We start from the raw sequence: 13157 nt of genomic DNA, 5'->3' as shown, positions 1-13157 counted from the left end.
GGGGAAAGAAGAGATCTAAAGGGAAATTCCGAAGTCTTAATTAAGATGTCAGGCTTAAATTATCTCAAAGGGAGTCTACAAATTCTGAGGTTTCATAAGAGGAAGACTCTTCTGTGGGCAAAATTCAGAAAATATTGGCTTTTAGGTGGCTATGAGGGCTGTAGCTTTGATCTAAGGCACCATGGATTCAGTTAGAGCTCAGGGTGCAGATCTCCTCTCCTTTTTCAAGGATTGGGAAATTAAGAATAAGTAGAAGCAAGTGTATACGAATATTAGAGCATTTTCCCTGCAATGTAACATAGGCTTACGTGTGAGTCTCTCTCAGTAGACCTTATGATTGGTGAAGTATGTACTAAGCTTTGATTCCTACAGATAGAGGGCCCTAAATTATGCATGTCATACAGAAAACAGAGTAAACGTTTGAGCTGAATAAAGGAGCTTGTCTCATAGAATTTAAGATCCAGAAGGGAGCAAAGAAGTCTTCTGCATTGGTGGGCTCCAAATCTATCTGAACAACAGAATTGTCTATGGGGTGGGTGAGGGTACTTTTTATTAATAAGAATACTAATTCTAAAACACCTAGAAGATACATCCCCTTACTCTCTTCAAGAGAGGCAACTCAAAGTACCCTCCTAACCCATCTATCCAGGGACAGATCTCTGGTATAGGGACCTGAAATTTTGTGGCCCAGGCAATCTCTCTTGCTTCACCATCACCACAGCTCCATCTTCCCAGGTGATTCTGATGAGATTTTGGTCCAGCTGTTTTCAAACCTCTAATAAATGGCATGTTCAATTTAGAGAGCATATGAAAAGCAGCTGGGAACTTTCTTTACTGATCAGCCCCCCTCCCTAAGCCTTTTCTCCTGTTACAAAGGTTTTGGTATGCCATCCTGAAAGGAAAATGTCTCAAACATCCTTTGCTACTCTAAGTGTGATTCCTGGACAAGAAATACCAGCATCACCTCAGAACGCCCAAATCCAGAGGTAATGAATTACCACCTGCAGTATAACAAGATACCCAGGTGATTCTATGGATCTAAAAACTGAGAAGCATTGTTTTAAGCTAGAGTGAACAGGAGTGTATAGTTTGAAAATGCTTTTTTATAGTTATTTACATGTTTTTTGAAAACAGCATTATTGAGCTATATTTCACATATCAAACAATTCACCCATTTAAAATGTGTTATTCAGTGATTTTTAATATATTCAGAGTTGTGCAATCATCACCACAGTCCATTTTAGAACATTTTCATCTCCCCAACAAGAAATCCAACAGCCACAGCTGTTATTCTCCATTTCCCCTTAGTCCCTAGGAAACTGCTAATTTACTTTCTGTCTCTATGGATTTGCCTGTCCAAGACATTCCATATAAATGGAATCATACACTATGTGGTGTTTTGTGACTGGCTTCTTTCGCTTAGCATAATGTTCTTAAGGTTCATCCATAGCTTAGCATGTATCAGTACTTCATTTTTTATAGCCAGATTATATTCCATTGTATGGATATACCACATTTTGTTTATCCATACGTTAGTTGATGGAAATTTAATTTGTTTCCACTTTTTGGCTAATTATGAATAATGTTGTTGTGAACACTTACGTTCAAGTTTTTGTGTGGATATATGCTGTGATGGTTAATATTAGGTGTCAACTTGATTGGACTGAAGGATGTCTAGATAGCTGATAAAGTATTGTTTCTGGGTGTGTCTTTGAGGATGTTGACAGAGGAGATTGACATTTGAGTCAGTGGACTGGGAGAGGAAGATCCCACCCGCAATGTGGGCGGGCACCATCCAATGTGCTACCATTGCAGCTAAAACAAAACAGGCGGAAGAAGGTGGGATAAACTGGCTTGCTGAGTCTTCTGGCTTTCATCTTTTTCCCTGTGCTGGGTGCTTCCTTCCCTTCCTCCTGCCCTTAGACATCAGACTCCAGGTTCTTTGGCCTTTGGGCTCTTGGACTGATATTAATGGTTTGCCGGGGGCTCTCAGGCCTTCGGCCACAGACTGAAGGCTGCACTGTCAGCTTCCCTGCTTTTGAGGCTTTTGGACTCAGACTGAGCCACTACCGCCTTCTTTCTTCCCCAGCTTGCAGACGGCCTATCGCAGGACTTCTCTTCGCGCTCATGTGAGCCAATTTTTCTTAATAAACTCCCTTTCATATAGCTGATCACTTCTGTCCCTCTGGTGGATCCTGATTAATACACATACTTTCATTTCTTTTTATATACCTAGGAGTGGAATACTGGGTCATATTGTAACTCTATGTTTAACATTTTGAGGAACTAATAAATACTTTTGCAAAGTGGCTACACCATTTTTCAATCTCACTAGCAATGTATGAGGGTTCTAAGTTTTTCTGGATGATGGCTAATCATATCACAAGGACACTTGGGTCTCAGAATGAAGAATGCGCAACACGAAGGTAAATAAAATTCATTTACAACCACACACAAATAAAAAACCCTGACTAGGCAAGGCAATCATGAGCAAAAAGAACAAAGCTAGAGGCCTCACACTATCTGCTTTCAATCTATGCCATAAAGTAATAATTCAAACAGCAAGGTACTGGCATAAAAATAGACACACTGATCAATGGAACAGAATGGGGAGCCAAAAATGAACCTATACATGTACCGTCAATTGATTTTTGACAAAGGTGCTAAGAATACACAATGGGCAAAGGATAGTCCCTTCAATAAATGGTGTTAGGAAAAATGGATATACACATAAAGAAGAATTAAATTGAACCTTTATCTCATACCATATACAAAAATCAACTCAAAAGGAATTAAAGACTTAAGCATAAGACCTGAAACTATAAAACTACTAGAAGAAAACATAGGAGAAAAACTACATGACATTGGTCTGGTCAATGAGTTTTTGGATTTGACCCCCAAAGTACAGGCAACAAAAGCAAAAATAAACAAATGGGATTGCATCAAACTATAAAGCTTCTACACAGCCCAGGAAACAACAGTATGAAGAGACAATCTATGGATTAGGAGAAAATATTTGAGAGCTGTACATCTATTAGAGATTAATATCTAAAATATATAAAGAACTCAAACAACTCAATAGCAAGAAGACAAATAATCTGATTTTAAAATGAGCAAGGGGCCTGAATAGACATTTCTCAAAAGAAGACATACAAATAGCCAATAGCAATATTAAAAAATGTTCAACATTGCTAATCATTAGGGAAATGCAAATTAAAATCACAGTGAGGTATCACCTTATACCTATCAGAATGGCTATTATCAAAAAGACAAAAAAAAAGTATTGGCAAAGAAGTGAAAAAAAGGGGACCCTTGTACATTGTTGGTGGGAATATAAATTAGTACAATCATGGAAAGCTATATGGAGTTTCCTTTAAAAACTAACAATAGAATTACCATATAGCCCAGCAAACTCACTTCTGGGTATTTACCCAAAATATTTGAAATTAACTTGTTTAAGAGATGTTTGTACCCCCATGTTCGTTGCAGCACTATTCACAATAGCCAAAACATGAAATCAACCAAAATGTCCATCAACAGAAATGGATAAAGAAAATGTGCTATACAAGTATATACATAATAGTATACAGCCTTTAAAAAGAAGGAAATCCTGTCATTTGTGACAACATGGATGGATTTGGAAAACATTATGCTAAGTGAAATATGCCAAGCACAGAAGGACAAAATCTGCATGTTCTCACTTACATGTAGAACCTAAAACAATCAAACTCCTAAAAGCAGAGAACTGAATGGTGGTTATCAAGGTTGGGGGTGGGAAGGGGGAAATGACAGTCAAAGATATGAAGTCTTAGGAGGAATAAGCTTTTCTTTTGAGATCTATTGTTGCATGTTGAGGCAAATATAGTTAATAATAGTGTATTATACATTTCAAAATTGCTAAGAGAGTAAATTTCAAATGTTCTCACCGCAAAAAATAAGTATTTGAGGTAATGGATATGCTAATTAGTTTGATTTAATTATTCTACATTGTATTCATAAATCATAATTCATAAATCACTTTGTATCCCATAGATATGTACAATTATAACATCAATTTACAATAAAATTTTAAAAAGAATAACCATAACTCTCATATATTGCTGTTGAAATGCAATTTCAAAAACAGTTCGGCAGTTTCTTTTTTATTGATACATAATAATTTTACATATTTATGGGGTACATGTGATATTTTGATATGGGTATACGATGTATAATGATCAAAGCAGATTAATTAGGATATTCATCACCTCAAACATTTATCATTCCTTTGTGTTGGGAATATTTCAAATCTTCTCTTCTAATGATTTTGAAATATATAATAAATTATTGTTAACTACAGTCACCCTACTGTGCTATCGAACACTAGAACTTATTACTTCTATCTAAGTGTGTTTTTTTACCTATTAACCAGCCTCCTTTCATACTCCTCCCCTTCCCAGCTCTGGTAACCACCATTTACTCTCCACTTCTATGAGTTTGATTGCTTTAGATTCCACATGTAAGTGAGAACATGTGGTATTTGTCCTTCTGCATCTGGCTTAGTTCACTTAGCGTAATGTTCTCCAATTCCACCTACATTGCTACAAATGACAATATTTCATTCTTTTTTTTGGCTGAATAATATTTCATTGTGTATATATACCACATTTTCTTTATTCATTGATCCATTGACAGACACTTGGGTCGATTCCATACTTTACCTATTGTGAAATGGTGTTGCAGTAAATATAGGAGTGTAAGTATCTCTTTGATATACTGATTTCCTTTTTTTTGGATATATTCCCAGCAGCTAGATCATATGGTAGTTCTATTTTTCATTTTTTGAGGAACCTCCATACAGTTTTCCATAGTGGTTGTACTAATTTATATTTCCACCAGCAGTGTATTAGCATTCCCCTTTTCTCCCCATCCTTGCCAGCATCTGTTATTTTCTGTCTTTTTATATATATAGTTTAGCTATATATATCATAGTTACACACTTACCATGGGATCTAGCAATACCAGTCCTATATATTTGACCAAATGGAATAACAGCTTTTATTCACACAAAAAACTGTAGGCAACTATTTTAGTAGCTTTATTAATAATTGCCCCAAACTGGAAATAACCTAACTTTCCTTCAACTGGTGAATGAATAACAACCTATGGTACATTCATACCATAAAAAGGAATAAATCACTGATGTACTTAACAACACAAATGAATAACACATGCTTCATGCTAAGTGAAGACAGACTTGAAAGGCTACATACTATGTGATTCATTGATCTGATGTTCTTGAAAAGAAAGAACCACAGAGGCAAAGAACACATCAGTGATTGCCAGGGGCTAGGGTTAGGGCAAAGGCTTCACTACAATGGGCAGTAACATTTTTGGAGGGGTGACAGTGCTTTGAATTCTGATAGAAATGATGGCTACTCAACCGTGCATTTATTAAAACTCGCAGAACTGTTTATTAAAAAAGTGAATTTTATTGTTTGTCAATTAAAAAAATAAATTTCAAAAGAGCCTTCAATGACTTTGCATTGTTCTTAGAATAAATTCCAACTGAGAGTAAATTTTATGTTCTTGATCCCAAGTTGCAAAACAGTCCATGGTCTGGCCCTGACACTCTGTGATCTTGTTTTTTACTCTCCCTTCTGTCCACTGTATTAAACTCATTTTATGCATCCTCTAAGATAGATGATAATGCACCAATTTGCTAGAGCAAACCTAGCAGTGGTCTGTACTGTCACTGTGTTCAGGGGGCCAGGTTGCTGCTACTTCTGCTACTACTTCTGATTGAGGTGCTCACTGTGGCTGCTGCTCCCAGCCCCTCAGGGTGCTCTCAGGTACAGCCAGCCCAGCAGTGCCTCACCTCCTGACATATGCCTTGCCTTCCACCTTGGGACTTCCCTGATGTTGTCCAGGCAGCTACTTTGTGGCCACTCAAATGCAACCTAGGAGGGCTAAGTTAACTAATGGGAGACTAAATTGACTAATGGGAGAAGGGAGCTTGCTAGTAAGTTTTCTTTCTTCCAACAACACCAGTAGTCTTCCTCCACTGCCGACAGATGTTTGGAGCTTCAGAAGCATTACATTGTTTCTCTGAAGAACACAGATCAGTGCCTCTCTCTTGGACCCCTCCTAAACTCTCAGTAATGCCCCCATACTGCCTCCTGACCAACACCTGGTGCTCCTGCAGACTCGAGAGGCAATGCCCAGCCACGGAATGCACTTCCTTGTAGTTGCTTTCCATCTTCTCCTGACTCACTTCCCTTTTCTCTCAGTCCTACTCCCCTGTGATTTCACTTCCTTACATACTGTTCATGCCTAACCTTTTGCTCAGGCTCTACTTGCTGGGGAGTTCAGCCAAAGGCGCCCCCACCAAGCTCTAGCCACATCTGATTTCCTGGATTCCAGAATAAGCTGTGTATTTCCCCCTCACCTACCCCCAAGTTAGAGCCTTTGCGCTATGTTTCCTCTGCCTGGCTCCTTCCTCAGCTGTTCCATCAATCATTCTATGTGAATTACTGACATATGCACTCATCTAATATGTGTCTTAGGTGCTGTATTTATTTTTCTCTCATTAAACTTTAAGCCCCACAAGAGCATTAACCTGTCTGTGTTGTTTAGTGCTATATCCTGAGAGCCTGGAGCAGCTCTAAGCACATAGGAGGCCCTTAGAATGAATACTTGCCATTGTTGGACTGGCTAGTCTAAAATCTATACATTCAGTTGCTTGCTTGACACAAACTTGCCATTCAGTGCCCAAAGTTGACAAATAAGGTGGTGAGAGAACTGTCCCAGCAAATGAGACCTCTTGAGGTGGGAGGCTCTGCATGTAGACTTACTGCTGGTTGTCTCAGTGTTCCCAGTTTCCAATACCACACTGTTGAAAGAGCGTTTAAAAAAGCAAGGCCTGGCCAGGAGTGGTGGCTCACTCCTGTAATCCCAGCACTTTGGGAGGCCAAGGTGGGTGGATCACCTGAGGTCAGGAATTCAAGACCAGCCTGGCCAACATGGTGAAACCCCGTCTCTACTAAAAATACAAAAATTAGCTGAGCATGGTGGCGGGCGCCCGTAATCCCAGCTACTCAGGAAGCTGAGGCAGGAGAATCACTTGAACCTGGGAGGTGGAGGTTGCAGTGAGCCGAGATCACACCATTGCACTCCAGCCTGGGCAACAAGAGTGAAACTCCATCTTAAAAAAAAAAAAAAAAGCAGGGCCCAACATTCAGACATAAATCTTTTATGTCCTTGAATTAGGCAAAGCCTTTTAGATACGACACTAAAAGTACAAGCATCAAAAGAAAAGATACATAATTTGTGTTTCATCAAAATGGAAAACTTTTATGCTTCGAAGGACACCACCAAGAAGATAAAAAGGCAAGGCACAGAAATGGAAGAAATACTGACAAATCATAGATCTGATAAGGGACTTATATCAGAATATATAAAAAAATTCTCACACCTGGATAATAAAATGATAAATAACCAAATTTAAAATGGGCAAAGAATCTGAATAGACATTTCTCTGAAGAAGTTATGGCCAATACACACATGAAGATCATCAACACCATGAGCCATTAGGAAAATGGAAATCAAATGTTATAAGATACCATTGTATGAGAACACATGGAACACATGGACATAGTGAGGGAACAACACATACCAGGGCCCATCGGTTGAGGGGTAGGGGGCAAGGGGAGGGAGAGCATTAGGACAAATACCTAGTGCATGTGGGGCTTAAAACCTAGATGGCGGGTTGATGGGTGCAGCAAACCACCATGGCACATGTATACCTATGTAACAAACCTGCACATTCTGCACATGTATCCCAGAACTTAAAGAAAAATTTAAAAAAAAAAGATACCATTGTACCTCCACTAGGATGGTATAATTTTTTCAGTGGCAAATAACGAGTTTTGGCAAAGATAGGGAAGAAATCTAGAACCTTCATATAGTGCAGTTTAGCCCAGCGTTTCCCTTCCTGGACACACGGGAGAAATGCTGGACTAATCTGCTAACCCAAATGCAAGCAAAAATTTGCATTGGAAAGTTGGATTTTTCCAACTTAGAATGGTGAATGTAAGAATGGTGCAGCTGGTTTGGGAAAAGGTATGGCAATTTCTCAAAATGTTCAACGTGGAGTTACCACGTGATCTGGCAATTTTACTGCTAGGTATATATATACCCAAGAAAAATGAAAACGTATATCCACACAAAAACTTGAACACAAATGTTCATAGTAGCATTATCCATAAGAGTAAAAAAGTGAAACAACCGAAATGTCTGTCAACTGATAAATGGATAATCAAAATGTGATAGAGCTATATAATGACATCTTATTTGTTCATAAAGAGGAACAAAGTACTGATGCATGCTACAACATGAGAGAGCCTTGATAACATTAAGCTGAGTGAAAGAAGCCAGTCACAAAGTCCTCAAATTGTATGATTCTATTTATATAAAATGTCCAGAATTGGCAAATCTATATATAGAGAAAATAGATAAGTGGTCACTGGAAGTTTGGGGTTGGGGAAAGAAGGGAGTGAGTGCTAATAGGTATGGGATTTCTTTATGGGGTGATGAAAATCAGTTCTAAAATTGATTATGGTAATAGTTTGTACAACTAACTGTGCATATGCAAAAAATATTAAATTGCATATTTTGAGTGAATAGTATGATGTGTGAATTATACCTCAGCAAAACTGTTTTTTTTTTTTTAAACAGTAGAGATCATTACAGAAAAATCACATCAGTAAAGAAAAGTAGATAAAGTGGACTTTGAAACCACCTCTCTCTCTGAGGAATCCCACCCCAAGCACCTTCCTAACTGCTTCCTACGCGCAGAGTCTGTCCAGACTACAGGTGACGAACCGATGACCAGGGGACCACTTGTGGCCTACAAGTTCTTTTTTTCTTGGCTTATAGAGCACATAAAATATTTTTAAAATAAGTTACTAATATTTTAAAATTAGAAGAGTTCACATTAAACGTGAACTTCTGCCTTCTCTTGGGGGCAGGGGGAACCAAACCAAAATAAAATAAAATACCCCGACTTGATGGCCACACTGGACCCTCTTTTCCCAGGTAGAAAAATGAGGCTGCCTTTTTCAGGGCCATTGTGCCCTTCTCAGTTTGTCCCTGTATAACCACTTAAGTTACTTCTTTGTCAGCTGCTTTTATCCTTTAGGGACATTTGAGTTTGCAACACCTGTGCAGACCTTTTGCTGCATCAACCGGACGTTGCCTTAGGCCCTGCTTGATGATTGGCTAATCCCATGGTGGTTTCCAACCCTGGCTGCACATCAGAATCTCCTGGGGCCCATGTGAAAAAAATACCCATACAAAGCTGGACACCCCTGAACCCCGGATTTTTTTTTTTTTAACAATTAGATTAGGCTCTCTCGGGGTGGGGCCAAGTAATAAGAAAAAAGAAAAAATGAAAAACCAAAAAATCCAACTTTCCAATGCAAATTTTTGCTTGCATTGGGTTAGCAGATTAGTCCAGCATTTCTCCTGTGTGTCCAGGAAGGGAAATGCTGGGCTAAACTGCTAACCCAATGCAGGCAAAGGTTTTAGTATTTGATAATGGTTTAACAGCCTCTCAGATAATTTTTGTTTTTAATTGAAGGCAACTGGTAGAGCTAGGAAAGGGTGCTTTTGATTAGATGAACCTTTTACTTGATGTTTAAATCTGAGTTGGCAGCTGTCTGGACCTCAATGTAACTGTCCTTTCTATAACCAGTCATGTTAAAAGATTTTGCAAACATTATAACAAGGAAGGCCAGGTCACGGTGCCTTTGCAGCCTTGTTATTTTTAACCAGCAACTTTTTAAATTGATGAAGTTGTGTTGCTCTTGAGACTTTCTGCGGGTTCTGGAAATGTCACCAGGGTTGACAAGCACAAGGAGTTAGTTACAGTGGCTTTTTAAGAGGCCATGAGTGGACGACACAGCGAGACAGGAAACAGGTGCTGGCAGCCAGCAGGCACTCGATAAATATTGGGCGAATGAATTGACAAGACATTTTGCTTCTCATTATCTCCACACGAGATGAAAAATTTGAGGGGAGGAAGGAGGGGCAGGAGAGGGGCCCCTTAGATGTCTTCCTCCGGATTTTTTGTTAAGCCTTTCCTTAGACAGTTTACAGAAGGCTTTGGGTAGAGAAAGCACTAGTTAGACAAAAGCAGCCCCCTCCCACCTTGTGGGCATGAAGAGTCCAGAAGACACCACCTGAGAAGCTTTTCAACTGCCTTCCAAGGCTCCCTTGAACTTCACTGCGGGAGAGCAAGGACCCCAGGCCCCCCCTCAAATCGAAGCTTGGAAGGAGGTGCTCTAGGCTGAATCTGACCTCCCACGACCCGAGGAGGCAAACAGATGGCACCCCTTGGAAAGTAGCCGTGCAGGCTGGCTAGAGGCCTGGGCGGTGAGCTAGGACTATGGGGCACAGTGGGGACACGCCCGGAGGCTGCACCAGGGCAAGGCGGGGGCGTCCACTGCACCTGCAAATCCCGCGCCTCATCTTGGCCCCCCTGCAACCCCGCGGTTCAGCCCACCCCGGAGAAGCTGCCGGCGGGGCTGCAATGGAGAGGGGGTCTGCGGCCGCGAGGAGGGAAGCGGCGAGCCAGGCTGGGGAGGGGGGCGCGGCTGGCGACGGTGCTGTCCAGGGGGAGGGGGGCGGAGGGAAGGCGCTGCCGCTGCTGCCGCCGCCTCGCCCGAAGCGACACAGACGCTGGGAGCGGCCGAGGCGGTGAGTCGCAGCGCCTTCCCTCCGCTTCTCGGGAGCCAGAACGGAGTCGGAGTTGCAGCCGGGGCGGGTGTGCCGGGGCGGCTTCTGGGGGGACCCGTGCGCTCGGTGCGCCGCGGGCGCAGGGGTGGGTTCGAGGAGTGCGCGGTTCTGGGAACCTGGTTCCAGCAGCTCCCTCCTGGGTGCAGTTCACCCTGTCAGTTCCTCTGTCATTCCCCCAGTGCCTCTGAGGGAAAACAAAACAAAATCACAGACCTTGAGGGCGGGCGGCAGAAAAGGAGAGAGCAACTTTGCAGAGGGCCGCGCAGAGGCGCGTGGGGCCGGCGGGATGGGGCGCGCTGGGCAGAAGGGGGCGTTGGTGAGCCTGGCGGCCCGGAGACATCTGGAGCATCCCGCCCTGGGGGCCAGGGCCGGGGCCGGGGCCGGGGGGCCGGGACACCCGCTGGATCCCGGGCCTGCGGAGTCTGCCCGGAAAGGCCGCAGGAGGCGGGTGCGGGGCGTGGGCGTCTGGGGAGGGGGCCGAGGGAGAGGCCGAAAGGCGCTGGTTGAACCCGGACGAGGAAGTGGTCTGCATTTTGGACTCAGGACCTGAAAGATTCGTGTCCCTTGCGCTCGAGCACTCGGGAAGGGTGTGCTGGGGAGATGTGTTTGAGTGTTTTTCAGTGCATACCGATTTATTTTTAGCTCCCAGAGAAGCAGGATGTGCAAAGTGGGTTGTATCAGCCCGGGAGGGGCAGGAGGTCTCCCTGTCCGCAGGAAATACACAAGTTTTTTTTTTTTTTTTTTTTTTCCTAATGCTGCAGATGCTTGCTTTAACTTTTGTGCATGGAGAAAGAATGCCATTTGTCTCTCTGCAGAGCTCCTGCCAGGGTCAGTTTCTTCTTGCGGGTCTGTTGGAGGCTGCAGGCGAGGCGGCTGTGTGTGCTTCTGTGCTTACACGCTAGCCCCTCAAGAAAGTCTATGTTCTGTTCCGTAGGGCAGCTGCGGTGAAACACAGAAGTAGGCTGCCAAGGTCTCGCTCTCTCAGAAGGAAACCGCACAAGCTCGCTCAAAGTTTTCCTACTTCTGGCTGATTTGAAAATAATAGACCTAAGCCACTGTATTACCAAGAGCAGAGTTTGCTCTCAGGGGTTTCTCAGACCGAATTGGAAATGCTTGTGAGGTTTTTCACTCCAATTGGGAGATGCCTGTGTTTTATGGCCAAAGGCCGTGATGCAGACTGCAAAGGAGAGGGGGTGTGGTGTGATGGTGGGAGTGTGGGTACTTGCGGTAGCGGGGCAAGGACAGATCTGGGGAGGAGCTTCAGGGGAGGAGGCTCAAGAAACTGAAATTCACATGTTTACCTACCCAAGCCAGATCTCTGGAAATTGTCCTGGAGTCTCCCCTGTCTCAACCATTCAGTGTCAAGTCCTGTAGACCCTCTGTCTGTAACTGTACTAGGAGAGTTGCTAATATGGACATTAGGAGTGTGGGCTCTGCAGCCAGACAGCCAGGTTTGAGCTGTGGCTCATTCATCAATAGCTCCTGGATTTTGGGGTCCTTACTTAACCTCTACTGTGTTTTCTGATGTGAGGCATGAGGTTCATAATAGATAACAAAGCTATCTCAGGGTTACTGTGAAGATAAAATGAGTTAATACCCAGAAAGCACTAAGCATCATGCCTTGTTGTAAGTGCTGCATAAATGTGAGCTCTTATTATTTTTGTTGTTGTTGCCGTACGCCCTCTTTTCTCAGTTCCTGCTGTCACTGACTTAGTTCATATTCTCAGCACTTCTTGCCTGAATTGTTCCAATTGCTTTTGAACTTGTTGTTCCCAATCAGGACCATCTTACTCCAGTCCATTCTCCAAACTGTGGACACTCATTCCAAAAACAAAAATCTAAGCCAGTCATTCTGCTTAATTTCCTTTAGAGGTTTTCTGTGGTTTTCAGGATAGAATTCAGACTCCAGGGACTTTCACGGTCCCACCCTTCTCTCTTCATTAACCTCATTTCCCAAGCCTCCTCTGCTCAAGCCACTGAGTCTCAGCATCTATCATCTCCCCAACCTTCCTCGTCTGGTCAACTCTTATGGATTCTTTGCAGCTCAGCTGCTGTGACACTGCTTTCCAGCTGGCTGCATGGCACTCCCCCTCCCAGAGGTGCCTCTGCTTCATGCGGCCATGCTACCCTGGATATAGCCCTCGCATCATTCTATACCATTATCTATGTATCTTTCTATGTACATTATATATGTATCTATGTATCAAGGCACCTGCAAGTACCTTGAGAGATGGATTCTGATTGTAGGTACATGTTTGTTGAATGAATAAACATCAGTCAAACAAAATCCAGTCCTTTTCACTAAAGCCAGAATCAAACACAGAGAATAATAGAGAGGAGGACCAAACCAAGCTTTATATCTAACACTCTACGATAAAAAA

The sequence above is a fragment of the Pongo abelii genome, chromosome 7 (assembly GCF_028885655.2).
Source record: "Pongo abelii isolate AG06213 chromosome 7, NHGRI_mPonAbe1-v2.0_pri, whole genome shotgun sequence".
Taxonomy (NCBI): domain Eukaryota; kingdom Metazoa; phylum Chordata; class Mammalia; order Primates; family Hominidae; genus Pongo; species Pongo abelii.
The sequence above is the reverse complement of the archived record's forward strand: the minus strand, read 5'-3'. Positions refer to the sequence as shown.